Source organism: Pseudophryne corroboree, chromosome 7 (assembly GCF_028390025.1).
Source record: "Pseudophryne corroboree isolate aPseCor3 chromosome 7, aPseCor3.hap2, whole genome shotgun sequence".
NCBI classification, from domain to species: domain Eukaryota; kingdom Metazoa; phylum Chordata; class Amphibia; order Anura; family Myobatrachidae; genus Pseudophryne; species Pseudophryne corroboree.
This window is the reverse complement of record NC_086450.1, coordinates 423,724,304-423,748,007: the sequence shown is the minus strand read 5'-3', so window position 1 is coordinate 423,748,007 and position 23,704 is coordinate 423,724,304.

Sequence of the window (23,704 nt, the reverse complement as noted above, 5' to 3'; positions counted from 1 at the left end):
GTTCCGAGGCAGACTCGAATCTTCCCGCCTTGCTCGGCTAACCCGAGCGCGCCCGAACGTCATCATCCCGCTGTCGGATTCTCGCGAGATTCGTATTCTATATAAGGAGCCGCGCGTCGCCGCCATTTTCACTCGTGCTTTGGAGATGATAGCGAGAGGACGTGGCTGCGTTCTCTCAGTTTCTGTGTTCAGTGTGCTGCAAATATCTGCTCAGTGTGCTGCAAATATCTGTGCTCAGTGTGCTTGCAAATATCTGTGCTCAGTGTGCTGAAAATATCTATGTTCTCTGCCTGAAAAACGCTCCATATCTGTGCTGCATTGTAGTATATAGTAGGAGGACAGTGCAGAATGTTGCTGTGACCACCAGTATATATATAGCAGTACGGTACAGTAGTCCACTGCTCTACCTCTGTGTCGTCAAGTATACTATGCATCCATACCTGTGCTGCATTTCAGTTGTGCGCAGTATATAGTAGGAGGGGACAGTGCAGAATGTTGCTGTGACCACCAGTATATATATAGCAGTACGGTACAGTAGTCCACTGATCTACCTCTGTGTCATCAAGTATACTATGCATCCATGCCTGTGCTGCATTTTAGTTGTGCGCAGTATAAAGTAGGAGGGGACAGTGCAGAATGTTGCTGTGACCACCAGTATATATATAGCAGTACGGTACAGTAGTCCATTGCTCTACCTCTGTGTCATCAAGTATACTACAAAAGTTCAGTAAAATGACCCAAAAATCTAAATTAAAAGCGTCTGATGAGAAGCGTAAACTTGCCAATATGCCATTTACGACACGGAGTGGCAAAGAATGGCTGAGGCCCTGGCCTATGTTCATGGCTAGTGGTTCAGATTCACATGAGGATGGAAGCACTCATCCTCTCGCTATAAAACTGCAGTGCCACTCCTAGATGGGCCAAGTGTTTGTGTCGGCACTTGGGTCGCTTAGCTTAGCCACACAGCTACCTCATTGCACCTCTTTTTTTCTTTGCATCATGTGCTGTTTGGGGACTATTTTTTAAATCTGCCATCCTGTCTGACACTGCAGTGCCACTCCTAGATGGGCCAGGTGTTTGTGTTGGCCACTTGGGTCGCTTAGCTTAGCCATCCAGCGACCTTGGTGCACCTCTTTTTTTCTTTGCATCATGTGCTGTTTGGGCTTCTATTTTTTAAATCTGCCATCCTGTCTGACACTGCAGTGCCACTCCTAGATGGGCCAGGTGTTTGTGTCGGCCACTTGGGTCGCTTAGCTTAGTCACACAGCTACCTCATTGCACCTCTTTTTTCTTTGCATCATGTGCTGTTTGGGGACTATTTTTTAAATCTGCCATCCTGTCTGACACTGCAGTGCCACTCCTAGATGGGCCAGGTGTTTGTGTCGGCCACTTGGGTCGCTTAGCTTAGTCACACAGCTACCTCATTGCACCTCTTTTTTTCTTTGCATCATGTGCTGTTTGGGGACTATTTTTTTAAATCTGCCATCCTGTCTGATACTGCAGTGCCACTCCTATATGGGCCAGGTGTTTGTGTCGGCCACTTGGGTCGCTTAGCTTAGTCACACAGCTACCTCATTGCACCTCTTTTTTTCTTTGCATCATGTGCTGTTTGGGGACTATTTTTTAAATCTGCCATCCTGTCTGACACTGCAGTGCCACTCCTAGATGGGCCAGGTGTTTGTGTCGGCCACTTGGGTCGCTTAGCTTGGCCATCCAGCGACCTCGGTGCAAATTTTAGGACTAAAAATAATATTGTGAGGTGTTCAGAATAGACTGGAAATGAGTGGAAATTATGGTTATTGAGGTTAATACTATAGGATCAAAATGACCCCCAAATTCTATGATTTAAACTCTTTTTGAGGGTTTTTTGTAAAAAAACACCCGAATCCAAAACACACCCGAATCCGACAAAAAAATTTCAGGGAGGTTTTGCCAAAACGCATCCGAATCCAAAACACGCCCGTGGAACCGAATCCAAAACCATAACACAAAACCCAAAAAATTTCCGGTGCACATTACTAATATATATATATATATATATATATATATATATATATATATATATATATATATATATATATATATATATATATTCTGTGTTTTTGCCATTTTTAATAAAATCCAAAACTTAAACACATCGGGCCAAATGTAATAGAGTGAGAGTTTCAGAAAGTGAGAGATTTGGTAAGGTTTTTCAGTTTTTTTTTTTTAAAGTGGCGATCATTTACACTGCAAAACCAGGTTGATCTTGCTGTGTAAATGATCGCCACTTAAAAAAAAAACCTGCAAAACCTTACCAAATCTCTCACTTTTTGAAACTCTCACTCTATTACAGTTGGCCCTTCATGGCGGTTTTGTCTAGTAATTTTCCCAGCGCATATCTGCAATTAAGCCCTGAAAAGAAGAAAACAGCCACCATACAAAACTTTGATCTTTGGTAAAAAAAAAGAAAAGAAAAAGAAATTGTGTATAACATGGTTGCCCCACGTATAGCCAGATCTGCCGTGGGACCGGCTTGGCTGTAAATTGGTCTAAGCTGCTCTTTCTTTACTTACCATTTGTTTCAAGTAGGTGTCGAGGGTGTTAATGTCCCGAACGTCCATAGAAAGAGGCATCTACCTTTGTAGTTGTGGATAGAGTTATCATTGAAAGGGACTGACCACTTTGGAAAGCTGCATATTTATCAGTCTTTGAGGGGAAGGAACATGTGATTAAGGTCATACAGTATGGGGATTTTCCATTCTAAGCAGGACAGTAGGCAGCTGTAGAAGAGAACTGATATTATGCAGTTTATAGCCACTTATACACGTCTTCTAGCATTACCCTCAAGCGCTTATTACTAGTGACATATGGCAGTAGTATCACTTGACATAGGAGCTGACATGCTCACATTGTGGGATTGTCACACTTATCCCTTACTTCTTTGCCTAAATGCAGTTGTCGTCGTACTCACTCATCGGCAGGTAGCTACTTCTACCCAATTCCATTTTTGGCTACACTTGGGGCACTATCAAACTCTCTAAGCTCCCATATATCTCACAGAGCAGACACCAATGCTCAAACCGCTCGTCTGTCATGCTGGACAGGTTAGCAGCCCTCTTCCCTAATATAACTGTGGTTCAGCCAAATGGGAGACAGCCATATAACACAGGGGGTCATTCAGACCTGATCGCTGGGCTGCTAACTTTGCTGTCCTGTGTTCGGATAGTCGCCGCCCCAGGGGGAGTGTAAATTCACCCGTGCAAGTGTGTGATCCCATGTGTACGCCGAGCTGCAAAATTCCACTGTGTGCAGTCTGTGCTCAGCCCAGGACTTACTCCTACAGTGCAATGAGAACAGGCTGATCGGGGCCGGAGCTGACGTCAGACACCCTCCCTGAAAACACTTGGGCACGCCTGCATTTTTCCAAATACTCCCAGCAAACGGACAGTTGCCACCCACACACACCCTCTTCCTGTCAATCAGCATGTGAACACCCGTGCAAATGAAATTTTCGCACCATCCTGTCACTGACCGGCGATGCCCTTTGTTGTTGTTCGACGTGCATACGCATGCGCAGTTAGGTCCTGATCACCTGCTGTGCGAAAACGCACAGCAGCCATTAGGTCTGAATCAAGCCCATAATGAAAGATAGGAATGTTTGGTTGGTAAATCAGATCAAGCAACTAATTATTGCTGTTACATTGGCATTAAACCAACACCCCATCCTTACCCCAGAGAGATGAACAATCGATATGTCCTGATGTTCCATCCAGTTTTTTTCAAAGGTGACAACTATTAACAAAGCGATGAGACAGAAAGGATGTTACACATTTACTAAAGTATAAACTCATGACAAAAACCTCAGCACACTACAGACTGATCACAGTGGCAAACGCAGGATTTGCATGGGGGGGTTTCCAGAACTGGGTGGAGCCAATCACGGGGGTGGGGACTGAGGTGACTCAGTATATGCTGGGTCCGTAAAACCAGTGTGTGTGTGTGTGTGTGTGTGTGTGTGTATATGTATATATATATATATATATATATATATACATACATACATATCTACACAAATATATACCGTATATACACCTATATATATACACTGCTCAAAAAAATAAAGGGAACACTTAAACAACACATCGTAGATCTGAATGAATGAAATATTCTTATTAAATACTTTGTTCTTTACATAGTTGAATGTGCTGACAACAAAATCACACAAAAATTATCAATGGAAATCAAATTTATTAACCCATGGAGGTCTGGATTTGGAGTCACACTCAAAATTAAAGTGGAAAAACACACTACAGGCTGATCCAACTTTGATGTAATGTCCTTAAAACAAGTCAAAATGAGGCTCAGTAGTGTGTGTGGCCTCCACGTGCCTGTATGACCTCCCTACAACGCCTGGGCATGCTCCTGATGAGGTGACGGATGGTCTCCTGACGGATCTCCTCCCAGATCTGGACTAAAGCATCCGCCAACTCCTGGACAGTCTGTGGTGCAATGTGGCATTGGTGGATGGAGCGAGACATGATGTCCCAGATGTGCTCAATTGGATTCAGGTCTGGGGAACGGGCGGGCCAGTCCATAGCATCAATGCCTTCATCTTGCAGGAACTGCTGACACACTCCAGCCACATGAGGTCTAGCATTGTCTTGCATTAGGAGGAACCCAGGGCCAACCGCAACAGCATATGGTCTCACAAGGGGTCTGAGGATCTCATCTCGGTACCTAATGGCAGTCAGGCTACCACTGGCGAGCACATGGAGGGCTGTGCGGCCCCCAAAGAAATGCCACCCCACACCATTACTGACCCACTGCCAAACCGGTCAGGCTGGAGGATGTTGCAGGCAGCAGAACGTTCTCCTTGACATCTCCAGACTCTGTCACGTCTGTCACATGTGCTCAGTGAGAACCTGCTTTCATCTGTGAAGAGCACAGGGCGCCAGTGGCGAATTTGCCAATCTTGGTGTTCTCTGGCAAATGCCAAACGTCCTGCACGGTGTTGGGCTGTAAGCACAACCCCCACCTGTGGACGTCGGGCCCTCATACCACCCTCATGGAGTCTGTTTCAGATCATTTGAGTAGACACATGCACATTTGTGGCTTGCTGGAGGTCATTTTGCAGGGCTCTGGCAGTGCTCCTCCTGTTCCTCCTTGCACAAAGGCGGACGTAGCGGTCCTGCTGCTGGGTTGTTGCCCTCCTACGGCCTCCTCCACATCTCCTGATGTACTGGCCTGTCTCCTAGTAGCGCCTCCATGCTCTGGACACTACGCTGACAGACACAGCAAACCTTCTTGCCACAGCTCGCATTGATGTGCCATCCTGGATGAGCTGCACTACCTGAGCCACTTGTGTGGGTTGTAGGCTCCGTCTCATGCTACCACTAGAGTGAAAGCACCGCCAGCTTTCAAAAGTGACCAAAACATCAGCCAGAAAGCATAGTAGCTGAGAAATGGTCTCTGGTCACCACCTGCAGAACAACTCCTTTATTGGGGGTGTCTTGCTAATTGCCTATAATTTCCACCTGTTGTCTATTCCATTTGCACAACAGCATGTGAAATTGATTGTCAATCAGTGTTGCTTCCTAAGTTGACAGTTTGATTTCACAGAAGTGTGATTGACTTGGAGTTACATTGTGTTGTTTAAGTGTTCCCTTTATTTTTTTGAGCAGTGTGTGTATGTATATATATATATATATATATATATATATAGACCCCTTGATGAAGTCTGATGGACGAAACGCGTTGGATGTACCTCTGAACTGTCCCTCCATTTTTAAGATAAGCATTGTATTCTTATCTTTTTAGAATATAGTTGTTTCTTACTCTCATGCTTTGTACTATATAATTGTTTTTTTTTGTTTTAATGTTTTTCGTATGTACTCTTAACATTACCCCATGCTTGTAAAATTTTATCCCACCTTTTTTTATAAATTAAAATTAATTTTATAATTTTATCTGAACGTATCCTGCCACTTCTTCGTAATTAATCTAAATCCATTAGACACCGTTGGTCGCTGGCGCCCCCATCCCCCTGTTTCCATATATATATATATATATATATACACACACACATACATATACACATATACATAGCATATTAGACATGCATACATATATATATATATGTATATATATATATATATACAGTACACGTATATATATATACAGATGTATATATATATATATATAATATGTGTGTGTGTGTGTGTGTGTGTGTGTGTGTGTGTGTGTGTATATGTATGTATATACATACATGTGTATATATGTATGCACATGGATATATATGTACTATCATTAAAATAAAGTAAACTTTTATTAATCACTTACAAGTGCCACCAGGAAGACAGCAGGCTGCAGAGGACGCTAAACAGCCATTAATAATACTCATGCAGCAAAAAAATATAAATAAATTTTTGGTGGAGGGGGGGTTTCTGGGTGCTTGGAACCCCCCCTGCGTGCGCCACTGGATCAGTTTATTAATGTCCAATAGTACTGTAGATTCCTGTTATAAAAGACATTTAAATGACTAAGAGGTCTATGTACTAAGGGGGTAATTCCGAGAAGATCGTAGCTGTGCTAAATTTAGCACAGCTACGATCATTCACACTGACATGAGGGGAGACGGCCAGCCCAGGGTTATCCCGCCCCGCATGTCAGTGCTGCCCCCCGCAGAAGTGCAAAGGCATCGCACAGCGGCGATGCCTCTGCACTTCAAGAGTAGCTCCCGACCAGCGCAGCTTTAGCGTGCTGGCCGGGAGCTACTCATCGCTCCACGGCCCGCAGCAGCTGTGTGTGACGTCACGCAGTCGCTGCGGTCCGCACCCCTGTTCGGTCCGGCCACGCCTGCGTTGCCCAGACCGCGCCCACAAAACGGCGGCCACCCGTATAGCGGAGTGGGCTTAATATTCATCATTTTCCGGTGGGAGGGCAGCTTGCTTGACTGCAGATATCTCAAGTACCTGATAATAGATTTCTTAGCTTTGAATTGGATAAAAAACTAGAGAGTCCCACCTTTCTGGAGGTTCTGGGGACTTAGGTATCAGGGGCAAACGCAGGATTTGCAAAGGGGGGTTTCCAGATATATATATATATATATATATATATATATATAAGCCAAAGTGCCGGCGCTCACTTGCTGAAATGAAAAATACCTTGCCCTGGTGCCCTCCCGGGTCAAAATGTACAAGGCGGCACTCATGGGTCTATATATATATATATATATATATATATATACACATACACACACACACTGTGATGCGGGTGGCACTTGGCAGACTTGGAGGCAGTTGTGGTGCTTGGTCCTTTGCACCTGTGTCTCATGGTGGACCCCCGTCGTCAGAGATAGCATTGTCCCTGACGACGGTGGTCCACCCCGGGGCAATAGAAGTTTGCTATACAAATATATATATATATAGCATTCCAAGTCAGCCGGCACTCCCTGCTTCCGTACAGATGGTCCCGGTGCCCAGTGCAGAATTCCACATATACCTCCAAAGCAGCACGGCACTCACAGGGTCTCGTTTCAGCAAAGTTTTAATTGTGGTGTTTCGAGGCTGACGCCTCTTCCTCAGGACACACCAACGAACCCGGTGTTTACATTAACATATTTCGAGGCTGGCGCCTCTTCCTCAGGACACACCAACGAACGTTCGTTGGTGTGTCCTGAGGAAGAGGCGTCAGCCTCGAAACATGTTGATGTAAACACCGCAGTTAAAACTTTGCTGAAACGAGTCCCTGTGAGTGCCGTGCTACTTTGGAGATATATATACATATACACATATATATCTATATATATATCTATATATATATATATATATATATATACATACATATGTATAGATATATACATATATATATATATATACACAGTATATATATATATATATATATATATATACACACACATACATACATACATATACAGTATATATATATATTAGAGATGAGCGGGTTCGGTTTCTCTGAATCCGAACCCGCCCGAACTTCATGTTTTTTTTCACGGGTCCGAGCGACTCGGATCTTCCCGCCTTGCTCGGTTAACCCGAGCGCGCCCGAACGTCATCATGACGCTGTCGGATTCTCGCGAGGCTCGGATTCTATCGCGAGACTCGGATTCTATATAAGGAGCCGCGCGTCGCCGCCATTTTCACACGTGCATTGAGATTGATAGGGAGAGGACGTGGCTGGCGTCCTCTCCATTTAGATTAGGGTTGAGAGAGAGAGAGAGAGATTGACCTGAGGCTGTGATACTGTAGAAGAGAGTGCAGAGTTTAGTGACTGACGACCACAGTGACCACCAGACAGTGCAGTTGTTTGTTTTATTTAATATATCCGTTCTCTGCCTGAAAAAAACGATACACACAGTGACTCAGTCACATACCATATCTGTGTGCACTGCTCAGCCCAGTGTGCTGCATCAATGTATATATATATCTGACTGTGCTCAGCTCACACAGCTTATAATTGTGGGGGAGACTGGGGAGCACTGCAGTGCCAGTTATAGGTTATAGCAGGAGCCAGGAGTACATAATATTATATTAAAATTAAACAGTGCACACTTTTGCTGCAGGAGTGCCACTGCCAGTGTGACTAGTGACCAGTGACCTGACCACCAGTATATATAATATTAGTAGTATACTATCTCTTTATCAACCAGTCTATATTAGCAGCAGACACAGTACAGTGCGGTAGTTCACGGCTGTGGCTACCTCTGTGTCGGCACTCGGCAGCCCGTCCATAATTGTATATACCACCTAACCGTGGTTTTTTTTTCTTTCTTTATAGTCATACTAGTTACGAGTATACTATCTCTTTATCAACCAGTCTATATTAGCAGCAGACACAGTACAGTGCGGTAGTTCACGGCTGTGGCTACCTCTGTGTCGGCACTCGGCAGCCCGTCCATAATTGTATATACCACCTAACCGTGGTTTTTTTTTCTTTCTTTATAGTCATACTAGTTACGAGTATACTATCTCTTTATCAACCAGTCTATATTAGCAGCAGACACAGTACAGTGCGGTAGTTCACGGCTGTGGCTACCTCTGTGTCGGCACTCGGCAGCCCGTCCATAATTGTATATACCACCTAACCGTGGTTTTTTTTTCTTTCTTTATACATACATACTAGTTACGAGTATACTATCTCTTTATCAACCAGTCTATATTAGCAGCAGACACAGTACAGTGCGGTAGTTCACGGCTGTGGCTACCTCTGTGTCGGCACTCGGCAGCCCGTCCATAATTGTATATACCACCTAACCGTGGTTTTTTTTTCTTTCTTTATACATACATACTAGTTACGAGTATACTATCTCTTTATCAACCAGTCTATATATTAGCAGCAGACACAGTACAGTGCGGTAGTTCACGGCTGTGGCTACCTCTGTGTCGGCACTCGGCAGCCCGTCCATAATTGTATATACCACCTAACCGTGGTTTTTTTTTCTTCTTTATACATACATACTACTACGACATCTCTTTATCAACCAGTCTATATTAGCAGCAGACACAGTACAGTACGGTAGTTCACGGCTGTGGCTACCTCTGTGTCTGCACTCGGCAGGCAGTCCGTCCATAATTGTATACCACCTAACCGTGGTTTTTTTTTCTTTCTTCTTTATACATACATAGTTACATAGACATCTCTTTATCAACCAGTCTATATTAGCAGCAGACACAGTACAGTACGGTAGTTCACGGCTGTGGCTACCTCTGTGTCTGCACTCGGCAGGCAGTCCATAATTGTATACTAGTATCCATCTCCATTGTTTACCTGAGGTGCCTTTTAGTTGTGCCTATTAAAATATGGAGAACAAAAATGTTGAGGTTCCAAAATTAGGGAAAGATCAAGATCCACTTCCACCTCGTGCTGAAGCTGCTGCCACTAGTCATGGCTGAGACGATGAAATGCCAGCAACGTCGTCTGCCAAGGCCGATGCCCAATGTCATAGTACAGAGCATGTCAAATCCAAAACACCAAATATCAGAAAAAAAAGGACTCCAAAACCTAAAATAAAATTGTCGGAGGATAAGCGTAAACTTGCCAATATGCCATTTACGACACGGAGTGGCAAGGAACGGCTGAGGCCCTGGCCTATGTTCATGGCTAGTGGTTCAGCTTCACATGAGGATGGAAGCACTCAGCCTCTCGCTAGAAAAATGAAAAGACTCAAGCTGGCAAAAGCAGCACAGCAAAGAACTGTGCATTCTTCGAAATCCCAAATCCACAAGGAGAGTCCAATTGTGTCGGTTGCGATGCCTGACCTTCCCAACACTGGACGTGAAGAGCATGCGCCTTCCACCATTTGCACGCCCCCTGCAAGTGCTGGAAGGAGCACCCGCAGTCCAGTTCCTGATAGTCAGATTGAAGATGTCAGTGTTGAAGTACACCAGGATGAGGAGGATATGGGTGTTGCTGGCGCTGGGGAGGAAATTGACCAGGAGGATTCTGATGGTGAGGTGGTTTGTTTAAGTCAGGCACCCGGGGAGACACCTGTTGTCCGTGGGAGGAATATGGCCGTTGACATGCCAGGTGAAAATACCAAAAAAATCAGCTCTTCGGTGTGGAGGTATTTCACCAGAAATGCGGACAACAGGTGTCAAGCCGTGTGTTCCCTTTGTCAAGCTGTAATAAGTAGGGGTAAGGACGTTAACCACCTCGGAACATCCTCCCTTATACGTCACCTGCAGCGCATTCATAATAAGTCAGTGACAAGTTCAAAAACTTTGGGTGACAGCGGAAGCAGTCCACTGACCAGTAAATCCCTTCCTCTTGTAACCAAGCTCACGCAAACCACCCCACCAACTCCCTCAGTGTCAATTTCCTCCTTCCCCAGGAATGCCAATAGTCCTGCAGGCCATGTCACTGGCAATTCTGACGATTCCTCTCCTGCCTGGGATTCCTCCGATGCATCCTTGCGTGTAACGCCTACTGCTGCTGGCGCTGCTGTTGTTGCTGCTGGGAGTCGATGGTCATCCCAGAGGGGAAGTCGTAAGCCCACTTGTACTACTTCCAGTAAGCAATTGACTGTTCAACAGTCCTTTGCGAGGAAGATGAAATATCACAGCAGTCATCCTGCTGCAAAGCGGATAACTGAGGCCTTGACAACTATGTTGGTGTTAGACGTGCGTCCGGTATCCGCCGTTAGTTCACAGGGAACTAGACAATTTATTGAGGCAGTGTGCCCCCGTTACCAAATACCATCTAGGTTCCACTTCTCTAGGCAGGCGATACCGAGAATGTACACGGACGTCAGAAAAAGACTCACCAGTGTCCTAAAAAATGCAGTTGTACCCAATGTCCACTTAACCACGGACATGTGGACAAGTGGAGCAGGGCAGGGTCAGGACTATATGACTGTGACAGCCCACTGGGTAGATGTATGGACTCCCGCCGCAAGAACAGCAGCGGCGGCACCAGTAGCAGCATCTCGCAAACGCCAACTCTTTCCTAGGCAGGCTACGCTTTGTATCACCGCTTTCCAGAATACGCACACAGCTGAAAACCTCTTACGGCAACTGAGGAAGATCATCGCGGAATGGCTTACCCCAATTGGACTCTCCTGTGGATTTGTGGCATCGGACAACGCCAGCAATATTGTGTGTGCATTAAATATGGGCAAATTCCAGCACGTCCCATGTTTTGCACATACCTTGAATTTGGTGGTGCAGAATTTTTTAAAAAACGACAGGGGCGTGCAAGAGATGCTGTCGGTGGCCAGAAGAATTGCGGGACACTTTCGGCGTACAGGCACCACGTACAGAAGACTGGAGCACCACCAAAAACTACTGAACCTGCCCTGCCATCATCTGAAGCAAGAAGTGGTAACGAGGTGGAATTCAACCCTCTATATGCTTCAGAGGTTGGAGGAGCAGCAAAAGGCCATTCAAGCCTATACAATTGAGCACGATATAGTAGGTGGAATGCACCTGTCTCAGGCGCAGTGGAGAATGATTTCAACGTTGTGCAAGGTTCTGATGCCCTTTGAACTTGCCACACGTGAAGTCAGTTCAGACACTGCCAGCCTGAGTCAGGTCATTCCCCTCATCAGGCTTTTGCAGAAGAAGCTGGAGACATTGAAGGAGGAGCTAACACGGAGCGATTCCGCTAGGCATGTGGGACTTGTGGATGGAGCCCTTAATTCGCTTAACAAGGATTCACGGGTGGTCAATCTGTTGAAATCAGAGCACTACATTTTGGCCACCGTGCTCGATCCTAGATTTAAAGCCTACCTTGGATCTCTCTTTCCGGCAGACACAAGTCTGCTGGGGTTGAAAGACCTGCTGGTGACAAAATTGTCAAGTCAAGCGGAACGCGACCTGTCAACATCTCCTCCTTCACATTCTCCCGCAACTGGGGGTGCGAGGAAAAGGCTCAGAATTCCGAGCCCACCCGCTGGCGGTGATGCAGGGCAGTCTGGAGCGACTGCTGATGCTGACATCTGGTCCGGACTGAAGGACCTGACAACGATTACGGACATGTCGTCTACTGTCACTGCATATGATTCTCTCAACATTGATAGAATGGTGGAGGATTATATGAGTGACCGCATCCAAGTAGGCACGTCACACAGTCCGTACTTATACTGGCAGGAAAAAGAGGCAATTTGGAGGCCCTTGCACAAACTGGCTTTATTCTACCTAAGTTGCCCTCCCACAAGTGTGTACTCCGAAAGAGTGTTTAGTGCCGCCGCTCACCTTGTCAGCAATCGGCGTACGAGGTTACATCCAGAAAATGTGGAGAAGATGATGTTCATTAAAATGAATTATAATCAATTCCTCCGCGGAGACATTGACCAGCAGCAATTGCCTCCACAAAGTACACAGGGAGCTGAGATGGTGGATTCCAGTGGGGACGAATTGATAATCTGTGAGGAGGGGGATGTACACGGTGATATATCGGAGGGTGATGATGAGGTGGACATCTTGCCTCTGTAGAGCCAGTTTGTGCAAGGAGAGATTAATTGCTTCTTTTTTGGGGGGGGTCCAAACCAACCCGTCATATCAGTCACAGTCGTGTGGCAGACCCTGTCACTGAAATGATGGGTTGGTTAAAGTGTGCATGTCCTGTTTTGTTTATACAACATAAGGGTGGGTGGGAGGGCCCAAGGACAATTCCATCTTGCACCTCTTTTTTCTTTTCTTTTTCTTTGCATCATGTGCTGATTGGGGAGGGTTTTTTGGAAGGGACATCCTGCGTGACACTGCAGTGCCACTCCTAAATGGGCCCGGTGTTTGTGTCGGCCACTAGGGTCGCTAATCTTACTCACACAGTCAGCTACCTCATTGTGCCTCTTTTTTTCTTTGCGTCATGTGCTGTTTGGGGAGGGTTTTTTGGAAGGGACATCCTGCGTGACACTGCAGTGCCACTCCTAGATGGGCCCGGTGTTTGTGTCGGCCACTAGGGTCGCTAATCTTACTCACACAGCTACCTCATTGCGCCTCTTTTTTTCTTTGCGTCATGTGCTGTTTGGGGAGGGTTTTTTGGAAGGGCCATCCTGCGTGACACTGCAGTGCCACTCCTAGATGGGCCCGGTGTTTGTGTCGGCCACTAGGGTCGCTAATCTTACTCACACAGCTACCTCATTGCGCCTCTTTTTTTCTTTGCGTCATGTGCTGTTTGGGGAGGGTTTTTTGGAAGGGACATCCTGCGTGACACTGCAGTGCCACTCCTAGATGGGCCCGGTGTTTGTGTCGGCCACTAGGGTCGCTAATCTTACTCACACAGCTACCTCATTGCGCCTCTTTTTTTCTTTGCGTCATGTGCTGTTTGGGGAGGGTTTTTTGGAAGGGCCATCCTGCGTGACACTGCAGTGCCACTCCTAGATGGGCCCGGTGTTTGTGTCGGCCACTAGGGTCGCTAATCTTACTCACACAGCTACCTCATTGCGCCTCTTTTTTTCTTTGCGTCATGTGCTGTTTGGGGAGGGTTTTTTGGAAGGGACATCCTGCGTGACACTGCAGTGCCACTCCTAGATGGGCCCGGTGTTTGTGTCGGCCACTAGAGTCGCTTATCTTACTCACACAGCGACCTCGGTGCAAATTTTAGGACTAAAAATAATATTGTGAGGTGTGAGGTATTCAGAATAGACTGAAAATGAGTGTAAATTATGGTTTTTGAGGTTAATAATACTTTGGGATCAAAATGACCCCCAAATTCTATGATTTAAGCTGTTTTTTAGTGTTTTTTGAAAAAAACACCCGAATCCAAAACACACCCGAATCCGACAAAAAAAATTCGGTGAGGTTTTGCCAAAACGCGTTCGAACCCAAAACACGGCCGCGGAACCGAACCCAAAACCAAAACACAAAACCCGAAAAATTTCAGGCGCTCATCTCTAATATATATATATATATATATATATATCATTACAAATTTGGAAACCACAACCCCTTGCCAAAAAAAATAAAAAAAACATAACGAAAAAAAAGCACAAAAATGATATATATATTACACGCACAGTTGCACATTAAGAAATCAACTGCACCTGAAGCTGGACGAGTGCCTCCCGCTCCAGAGTGCCAATTCATCCAACTGGCCGCCGCCCCCGCAAGTCTGCCCACAGCTCCCCTCGGCCGGCCACTGCTGCTGAGTACTGTCCTGCAGCTCCCGTCGGCCGCCTGGCTGTCTTCCGCTGCTCGCCGCTGCCTGTATCTCCTATGCTGTGGAAAGCATAGAGAGCTGCCGTCAGCTCCGATCTTGGCGGCAGCGGTAGGGATGGCCGCAGCGGTCACTGTAGAGAGACGGAGACAGAGCCGTCTCCGTCTCATTAAAAAAAAAAAACACTTGACCCATCAGGGGGGGTTTCTGGGTACTCGGAAACCCCCCCTGCGTGCGCCACTGTATCAGAGCTCAGGAGCCAGAGCAATTCACCAACGAAGATATAAAACTGCATATTAGGCTTGTGGAGCTGGAGCAGGGGCCAGCTGCTTGAAGGCTTATATCTCTGGTTCTGGGTATAACAGAGACAAGCTGCCAGTGTCCACCAAAAGGGGAGAGTCTCAGCTTTTGTTGTGTACCATCAGAAAAACTCTAAGTCAGACAGAACCTGAGATATCTGGCTGGGAAGAGCAATTAACAGGCTTGGATGGGGACCACTGCTTTCAAGTATACAGTTTCCACTGTTTTCAAATATCTCTGGTTCCCCTGGGCCGATTTTCAAAAATCTGGTACCCCTGGAAAGAGGGGACCCTCAGCTATCAACATAGGGCCCTTATACTACTGGGGCCCTTGGGCAAGAGCCCATTGAGCCCATACAAAAAGACGCCCCTGCCTAAGGTGTTTAGATTCTGCCATTCTCTCGGTAGTTCTGTGTTATTTACTAAGAAGAAGGAACGGATTCACTGGGAGCATAAGAAGCAATGGAGGGTCTGAGAAAGGGAAGTTTGGGTGATGTTCAAAAGGTGGCAGCTCAGATGGCAAATGGTGCAGGAACACCCCTGTATATACTGGAGAGCTATAGATCTGTATTACATAATGCAGAATGAAATAACTTCAATTGGGTATTGCATGTTGTGCTATTTTTAAACAGCACCAATATGTCATTTCTGGAAACAATAGTCTAAATAATTTTGCATTGTGCAGTGGAGGAAGACCTCCAGCAGCCATCTGTTTCAAGTTAAGCTCTGTCCCGAAAGCGAACAGCAACTGGAGAGCTGGCCGGTGGCTCCCAGCATTCCTAGCAGGGGGGGAAGAATCCGTCCCAGAATCCTCCCTGCTGGAGTTTCCACAGAACCACATTTTCCTCCTACATATCTCGCAAGACATGCCTGACATAGTCTCACGTATCTTGACTATTTTAATAAGTCCAGCAACAGATTTCCCTTTCTAAATAATACTGCACTATGTGCCAAGCATCATCAGCACATGCCTCAGCTGAGACCTTAAAGGACAAGTAACACAAAAACAGATACAATAATACATAATACTAGGTGATTCATCGTGCCATACGGGCGCTCTTCACACCGTCATAAGGGGCTATGCCCCCTTAACCCTTGCGTGCCCTTGTGGCGTGCAATATTTTTATTATATGGAGTATTACCTCCAATATTAATTGTATTAACGGTTAAATATTGCACGGACAAACGGCGTGCAATGGTTAAGGGATCCTTGCAACGGCGTGAACAGCGCACGCAGGGCCTGATGAATCACCTAGTAGGTGCTGTGGTTGTGGGAGTAGCGGGTGTGGGGGAGATGCAGATGGGGTCCAGGAGTGCCGCGGGTGGGGAAGGGTGCGTGGGTGCGACGTGTGGGGAAGGAGAGGTTGCGGGGGTGCCGCGGGTGGGGGAGGGGCGGGTGCGGTGGTGCTGCAGGTGGGGGAGGGGGTCCGGAGCTACCGCGGGTGGTGGAGGGGGGTGTGGGGGTGCCGCGGATGGGGCCTGGAGGTACTGCGTGTGGGGGAGGGGCGGGTAATGCTTCTCCTACTGGAAGCAGCTAAGCTGTTGTCCTCCCTTTGGCAGTGGCTCTCCCGGAGACTCGCACAGCAGCCAAGAAGCCAGTCACTATTGTTAGCGCTGGTGCCCGACGCGCCGCATTACAGGGAAGAAGATGCACTCAATAAACTACAGCTCCCAGCAGCCCTTAGCACCAGAATCCTTGGCGCTAAGGGCTGCTGGGAGCTGTAGTTTATTTAGTGCATCAACCTCCCTGTAATGCAGCGCGTTGGGACACCGGCGCTAACAATAGTGACTGGCTGGCAGAACTGACTGACTGGCTGAATCAATGTAAAAGGTGAGAGTGCTGTGCAGTGTCAGTGACACTGCACACCCACTGCACTGCACAGCACTGTCACCTTTTACATTGATTTAGCGTCCAGACATCACCCTCCGCGATATCACCCACTCTATCCATTACATTAGCCATCTCGGGGCTTCCAGGCTGGCAGCCCAGGTGCTGTGTTGGGGATGGGGTGCGGCTGTGGCGGGAAGGCACTTCTGTGACATCACGCACAGGGCCAGTTCTATGCCTTTTTGCGCCCCGGGCGAGAAATAGGGCGTTGCTTCATACAGGGGGTGTGGTCAGTTGCACCCCCTGTACAGTAGTAGCGCCGCTGAAATGCGGTGCGGTGCGGTGCGCGATGACGTCATTGCGCACCGCACAGTAAAGGTCCTCTCCACGAAGGGAAACTAGACGCTACGCGTCTAGTTCCCTTCACAGCGGGCAGCGGGCAGAGGGGGGCACAGCAGTAGCGGATCTTGCCATGGTGCGGTGCCCTCCGGATGGCGCCGGCGCCCCGGGCAAAAGTCCTGCTTGCCCGTGGCAAGATCCGCTACTGATCACGCGCAGAGGAGGCTTGGGGATCAGAGAGCATGCGTTGCATGGAGGGCTATGAAAGCCTTCCACTGCGCCGCTTTCATACACATCTCTGCTGGTCGCCGCAGCAGCTCTTGTTGTGGCGCATACGCATGTGCAGTAGTGACCTGATCGCTGCACAGCGAAAAACGGCAGCGTGCATTCATGTCGGAATGACCCCCATAGAACGCTGCAGTAAAAGGACTTTTTCCCCCCTATCTACAGTGCAGACTTGCTGCAGATGCAGTGCCATACCCTCCAGCTGCACCTTTTTGACAGGTACAGGACCTTTTTTTTATGGTCAGTACCGATTTTTGGCTCTCCAAACGTCCATTGAAAGTATAGGGAAAGGGGCGTCACCACATCACAGTACCCGTGGCCACACCCCCTTTTTGAATTTGTAGCAATTTTTATGTGTACATTTTTGGAGGGTATGTTGCTGCAGATGCAGTGGGCCTATTTTGTGGTGTGGAGCTGGAGCTCCATCCGCCCCACTGTTAATCCTGCTCTTGGAACACACAGCAGCCAAAGGGCAGAGCCTCCCATTGGATGTAACCTGTGTGGGAGGGCGTTTCTCGCCCAACCAGCTGTGGACTGGGTGTGACTGCTGCTAACCCAATGAGAGCTCCTAGCCACACCCAGCGTTATACACACAGGCACAGAATCACAGATCTGGGCTATTATATAGGAGATATAATATAGGGGCCAATTCAGACCTGAACGCAGCTATGAATTTTCTCACAGGCTGCTATCAGGTCTGCGCTGCGCATGCGTATGCACCGCAATGCGCAGGCGCGACGGACCACAGCAACGGGGAACGCCAGTCAACAATGGGATGGTGCGAAAATGCTGCACATACCGGCGATCGCGAGGAGCTTGACAGGAAGAGGGTGTTTGTGGGTGGCAACTGACCGTTTCTAGGGAGTGTCCAGAAAAAAGCAGGAGGGACCCGGAGTTTTGTGGGAGGATTTCTGACGTCAGCTACGGCCCCAATCATTGCAGCGGCTAAGTCCTGGGCTGTGCAGAGACGTGCAGCTTTCCAGCACAAGTGATCACACACGTGCACACACACAATACCCTCCCCCTGTAGGCGGCGACTACCTGATCGTAGGGATGCAAAAAATGCACCCTAACGATCAGGTCTGAATTTCCCCTCATAGTAATAATATATAGCATAGAAATGTACGTTTTGATTTCATAAAATAGCTCATTTGCCCTATCTGAGATATTCCACTGTCTATAAAATATTCTTGCTTGTTAAATGGTGGTTCTAAAATGTACTAGCTGAGTGTGTCCGTGTTGCAGAGGTTTTAGATTGCAAGCTTTACTGGAGCTAGGACCAGTGCCGGCCCTAACTATGATGCCCTAGGCACGATTTTGGCTGGTGCCCCCTAGCACCACCGCTAGTTCTGCCTCTGACGCTGCACCATCACCCCTCACCCATAGTAGTCCTCATTTTGGTGTTTGTACCCCCTGTATTTTAAATAGGAGCAGTGCGCACATTTAGCGCACAGTCCAAAAAGGGCTGTGTTCTTGCTGGGAAGGGGCATGGCCACACAATAGTACCCCCAATTCAAATTACATCACACAGTAGTACCACTTTACCTTATACACATTACTCCTTACAGTAGTGCATTACGCCACACCATATTGCTTTTTATTCACATAAGACCACACAGTAGTGCTCTTTCTATACGTTACGCCACACAGTAGAGCACCTTATACACATACTTCCACACATTAGTAATGCATTTATACACATAATACCACACAGTAATGCCCCTTACACATGTGACACACATTATTAATGTCCTTATAAACATAATGCGCCTTACACATTATGCCAACCTTTATTAATGCCCTTATACGCATAATGTCCCTTACACATATATTGCACATTATTAATGCCCTTATACACATAATTTTACACATACTGCAGTTTCCCTTAGACATATGCCCCACATTATTAATGCCCTTATACACATAATGACACACATAATGTCCCTTACAGAGATGCCGCACATTATTAATGCCCTTATACACATAATGACACACATACTGTAGTGTCCTTTGGACATATGCCTTACATTATTAATTCCCTTATACACATAATGACACACATAATGTCCCTTGCACATATGCCGCACATTATTAATGCCCTTATACACATAATGAGATGACACAAATACTGTAGTGTCCCTTAGACATATGCCACACATTATTAATGCCCTTATACACATAATGACACATATAATGCCCCTTTACACATCTGCTGCACATTATTAGTGCATTTATACACATGACACACATAATGCCCCTTACACATATGTCAAACACTACTGCACAACCAACCCACCTGCACACAGTACTCACACGGCCGCTAACACTGTGACCTCTGCCTCTGCTTGGATACAGATGTGTCCACATACATCTTGCTACAATACGTCATGCAACAGTAGATGCCTGGCGTGAGTCAGCTGGCAGCTCTGCTAACGTCAGGCACATTTTTTTTTTATGAAAATGCATTATTTGCATTACTATGTGGCTAGGATGCACAAGCAGCTTCTGCTGATTAAAATTATATGCGACATGCCCATATTGTGTGTGCGACTGTGGCTGTATCTGCATATGAAATGCTACGTTAGAGTGATTTCCAGGAATATACTGTAACATTTCGTATGTCGGTACAGCCGCAGTCACACACAGAATATAGGCATGCCGCATATCATTTTAATCAGCAGAAGCTGTTTGCACCCCTAGGCATACCAAATGCCCTAGGCATTTGCTTAGTTTGCCTATGCCTAGGGATGGCTCTGGCTAGGACTGGCGTGTCTAAATCTGGTGGCAGAACTGTGCGGTATACTGGCATTGTATAATGATAGATAATAGTTGCAGTTGGATAGAGTGCCACACGATTAGACACTGACCCTAAGGATGATAGGTAAGTACAAGTTACTTAATAATTTTTGCTGAACTCCTCAATAAGAAACTTTTGGCCCAGGGTGCGATGTATAGAAAATGCAAATACTCTAGGGCGCCGGTGATTCAAGTTTGTGAACCACTGCCATGGGCCATGTATATAACATAAATAAATATATATATATATAAATATATATATATATATATATATATATATATATATACTGTACATTGTGATAGAGAGGTGGAACCACACACTGATTCTGGAGTTCTTCACCAGAGCTCTATTTAGCCAGGATGACCGAAGACTAGTAACCATTAGAGGGTAAATGTTTACAGCCCTGTCACTAACAGAGACCTACTCTCCAGACACCATCTAGCTTTTCAGGCGTCAGTCATACAGACAAATGGCCCAGACAGACCTTACATACACCAGACTCCTCCTCCCCCTCCCAGACTGACAGGAAAATTACACTCCTGCCTAGCCTTTAAAAGAAAGCTCTTCACAGTTGCTCTGTTTTGATCCGTCACATGCCTTCAGCTGTGCTAGGCTCCAGGGAGAAATACAATGAAATCAACAAACAGGTATGAGAATACATATACACTATATATATATATATATATATATATATATATATATATATATACACATATTATAGTTACTGTGCTGTGCGCAATTGTAGAACTGCATATACGTACTTATAGAAATGTATATCAAGAGTACTTTACTGTATAAGGAAGAACCTTTTTTTCTGACATACTGTAGGAAGTTCTATGGTAATTCTCCTGGCCTAGCAAAAGGTCTAGTGTGAAATGACTAAAGGCCAGTACACATGGGGAGAGATCTAGCACAGACCGTTCAACACACATCTCTCCCCCCGCTCAGCACACAGCGCAATGTGTGCTGAGTGAGGGGGGGGCACTCATTTCACCCAGCGGTGAAATTAGTGATGTGATAAATTGTGCCTGCATGCAGGCCAATCTAGTACCGGCGTTAGCGACGCGCAGGGCCGTGCATCGCTATCGCTGTGGGGCTTACACACGGAGAAATACATGCTTAACTTCTAAGCAATCTAGTCAGATTGCTTAGAATTTAAGCCCGGATCTCTCTGTGTGTACCCCCTTAAGCCTTTCTTTAGTGTTAATGCTCTCCACGGGGTATTCATGTATTGTGGAGCTTTCTAAGAAGGTGTTTTGGGAAAGAGACAAAATTATGCTAAACAGGGTAGGGATGTCTATCTGGCACTTCTGGCAAATGCCAGAAGGTCCAATGGCCCGATGGGCCAGTCTGGCCACACAGAGAAATGGGATGGCTACCCGGCACAGTGGCGCATGGACACAGGGGCTGGCCAAGCAGCTCCACCTCCCAGAGCTCTGCTTGGCTGCCCAGTATGCAGAGACATGGAGGAGTGTCATGAGGCCACACCCCATTAGCTATGACCATGCCCCCTTTCTGCGAGTGCACTCCCTGTCACATCAAAGCCAGGGCTCTAATACAGCCCCAGTCCATCCCTGATGCTAAAATAAGAATTTACTTACCGATAATTCTATTTCTCGTAGTCCGTAGTGGATGCTGGGGACTCCGTAAGGACCATGGGGAATAGCGGCTCCGCAGGAGACTGGGCACATCTAAAGAAAGCTTTAGGACTATCTGGTGTGCACTGGCTCCTCCCCCTATGACCCTCCTCCAAGCCTCAGTTAGGATACTGTGCCCGGACGAGCGTACACAATAAGGAAGGATTTTGAATCCCGGGTAAGACTCATACCAGCCACACCAATCACACCGTACAACTTGTGATCTGAACCCAGTTAACAGCATGATAACAGAGGAGCCTCTAGAAAAGATGGCTCACTACAGCAATAACCCGATTTTTTTTTTTTTTTTTTGGTAACAATAACTATGTACCAGTATTGCAGACAATCCGCACTTGGGATGGGCGCCCAGCATCCACTACGGACTACGAGAAATAGAATTATCGGTAAGTAAATTCTTATTTTCTCTAACGTCCTAAGTGGATGCTGGGGACTCCGTAAGGACCATGGGGATTATACCAAAGCTCCCAAACGGGCGGGAGAGTGCGGATGACTCTGCAGCACCAAATGAGAGAACTCCAGGTCCTCCTCAGCCAGGGTATCAATTTTGTAGAATTTTACAAACGTATTTGCTCCTGACCAAGTAGCTGCTCGGCAAAGTTGTAAAGCCGAGACCCCTCGGGCAGCCGCCCAAGATGAGCCCACCTTCCTTGTGGAGTGGGCATTTACAGATTTTTGGCTGTGGCAGGCCTGCCACAGAATGTGCAAGCTGAATTGTACTACAAATCCAACGAGCAATAGTCTGCTTAGAAGCAGGAGCACCCAGCTTGTTGGGTGCATACAGGATAAACAGCGAGTCAGATTTCCTAACTCCAGCCGTCCTGGAAACATATATTTTCAGGGCCCTGACAACGTCTAGCAACTTGGAGTCCTCCAAGTCCCTAGTAGCCGCAGGCACCACAATAGGTTGGTTCAGGTGAAACGCTAAAACCACCTTAGGGAGAAACTGAGGACGAGTCCTCAATTCCGCCCTGTCCGAATGGAAAATCAGATAAGGGCTTTTACAGGATAAAGCCGCCAATTCTGACACGCGCCTGACCCAGGCCAGGGCCAACAGCATGACCACTTTCCATGTGAGATATTTTAACTCCACAGATTTAAGTGGTTCAAACCAATGTGACTTTTGGAACCCAAAAACTACATTGAGATCCCAAAGTGCCACTGGAGGCACAAAAGGAGGCTGTATATGCAGTACCCCTTTTACAAACGTCTGAACTTCAGGGACTGAAGCTAGTTCTTTTTGGAAGAAAATTGACAGGGCCGAAATTTGAACCTTAATGGACCCCAATTTCAGGCCCATAGACACTCCTGTTTGCAGGAAATGTAGGAATCGACCCAGTTGAATTTCCTCCGTCGGGCCTTACTGGCCTCGCACCACGCAACATATTTTCGCCAAATGCGGTGATAATGTTTTGCGGTTACATCCTTCCTGGCTTTGATCAGGATAGGGATGACTTCATCCGGAATGCCTTTTTTCCTTCAGGATCCGGCGTTCAACCGCCATGCCGTCAAACGCAGCCGCGGTAAGTCTTGGAACAGACAGGGTCCTTGCTGGAGCAGGTCCCTTCTTAGAGGTAGAGGCCACGGATCCTCCGTGAGCATCTCTTGAAGTTCCGGTTACCAAGTCCTTCTTGGCCAATCCGGAGCCACGAATATAGTGCTTACTCCTCTCCATCTTATCAATCTCAGTACCTTGGGTATGAGAGGCAGAGGAGGGAACATACACTGACTGGTACACCCACGGTGTTACCAGAGCGTCTACAGCTATTGCCTGAGGGTCCCTTGACCTGGCGCAATACCTGTCGAGTTTTTCCCAACGGTTTATAATCATGTGGAAGACTTCTGGGTGAAGTCCCCACTCTCCCGGGTGGAGGTCGTGCTGAGGAAGTCTGCTTCCCAGTTGTCC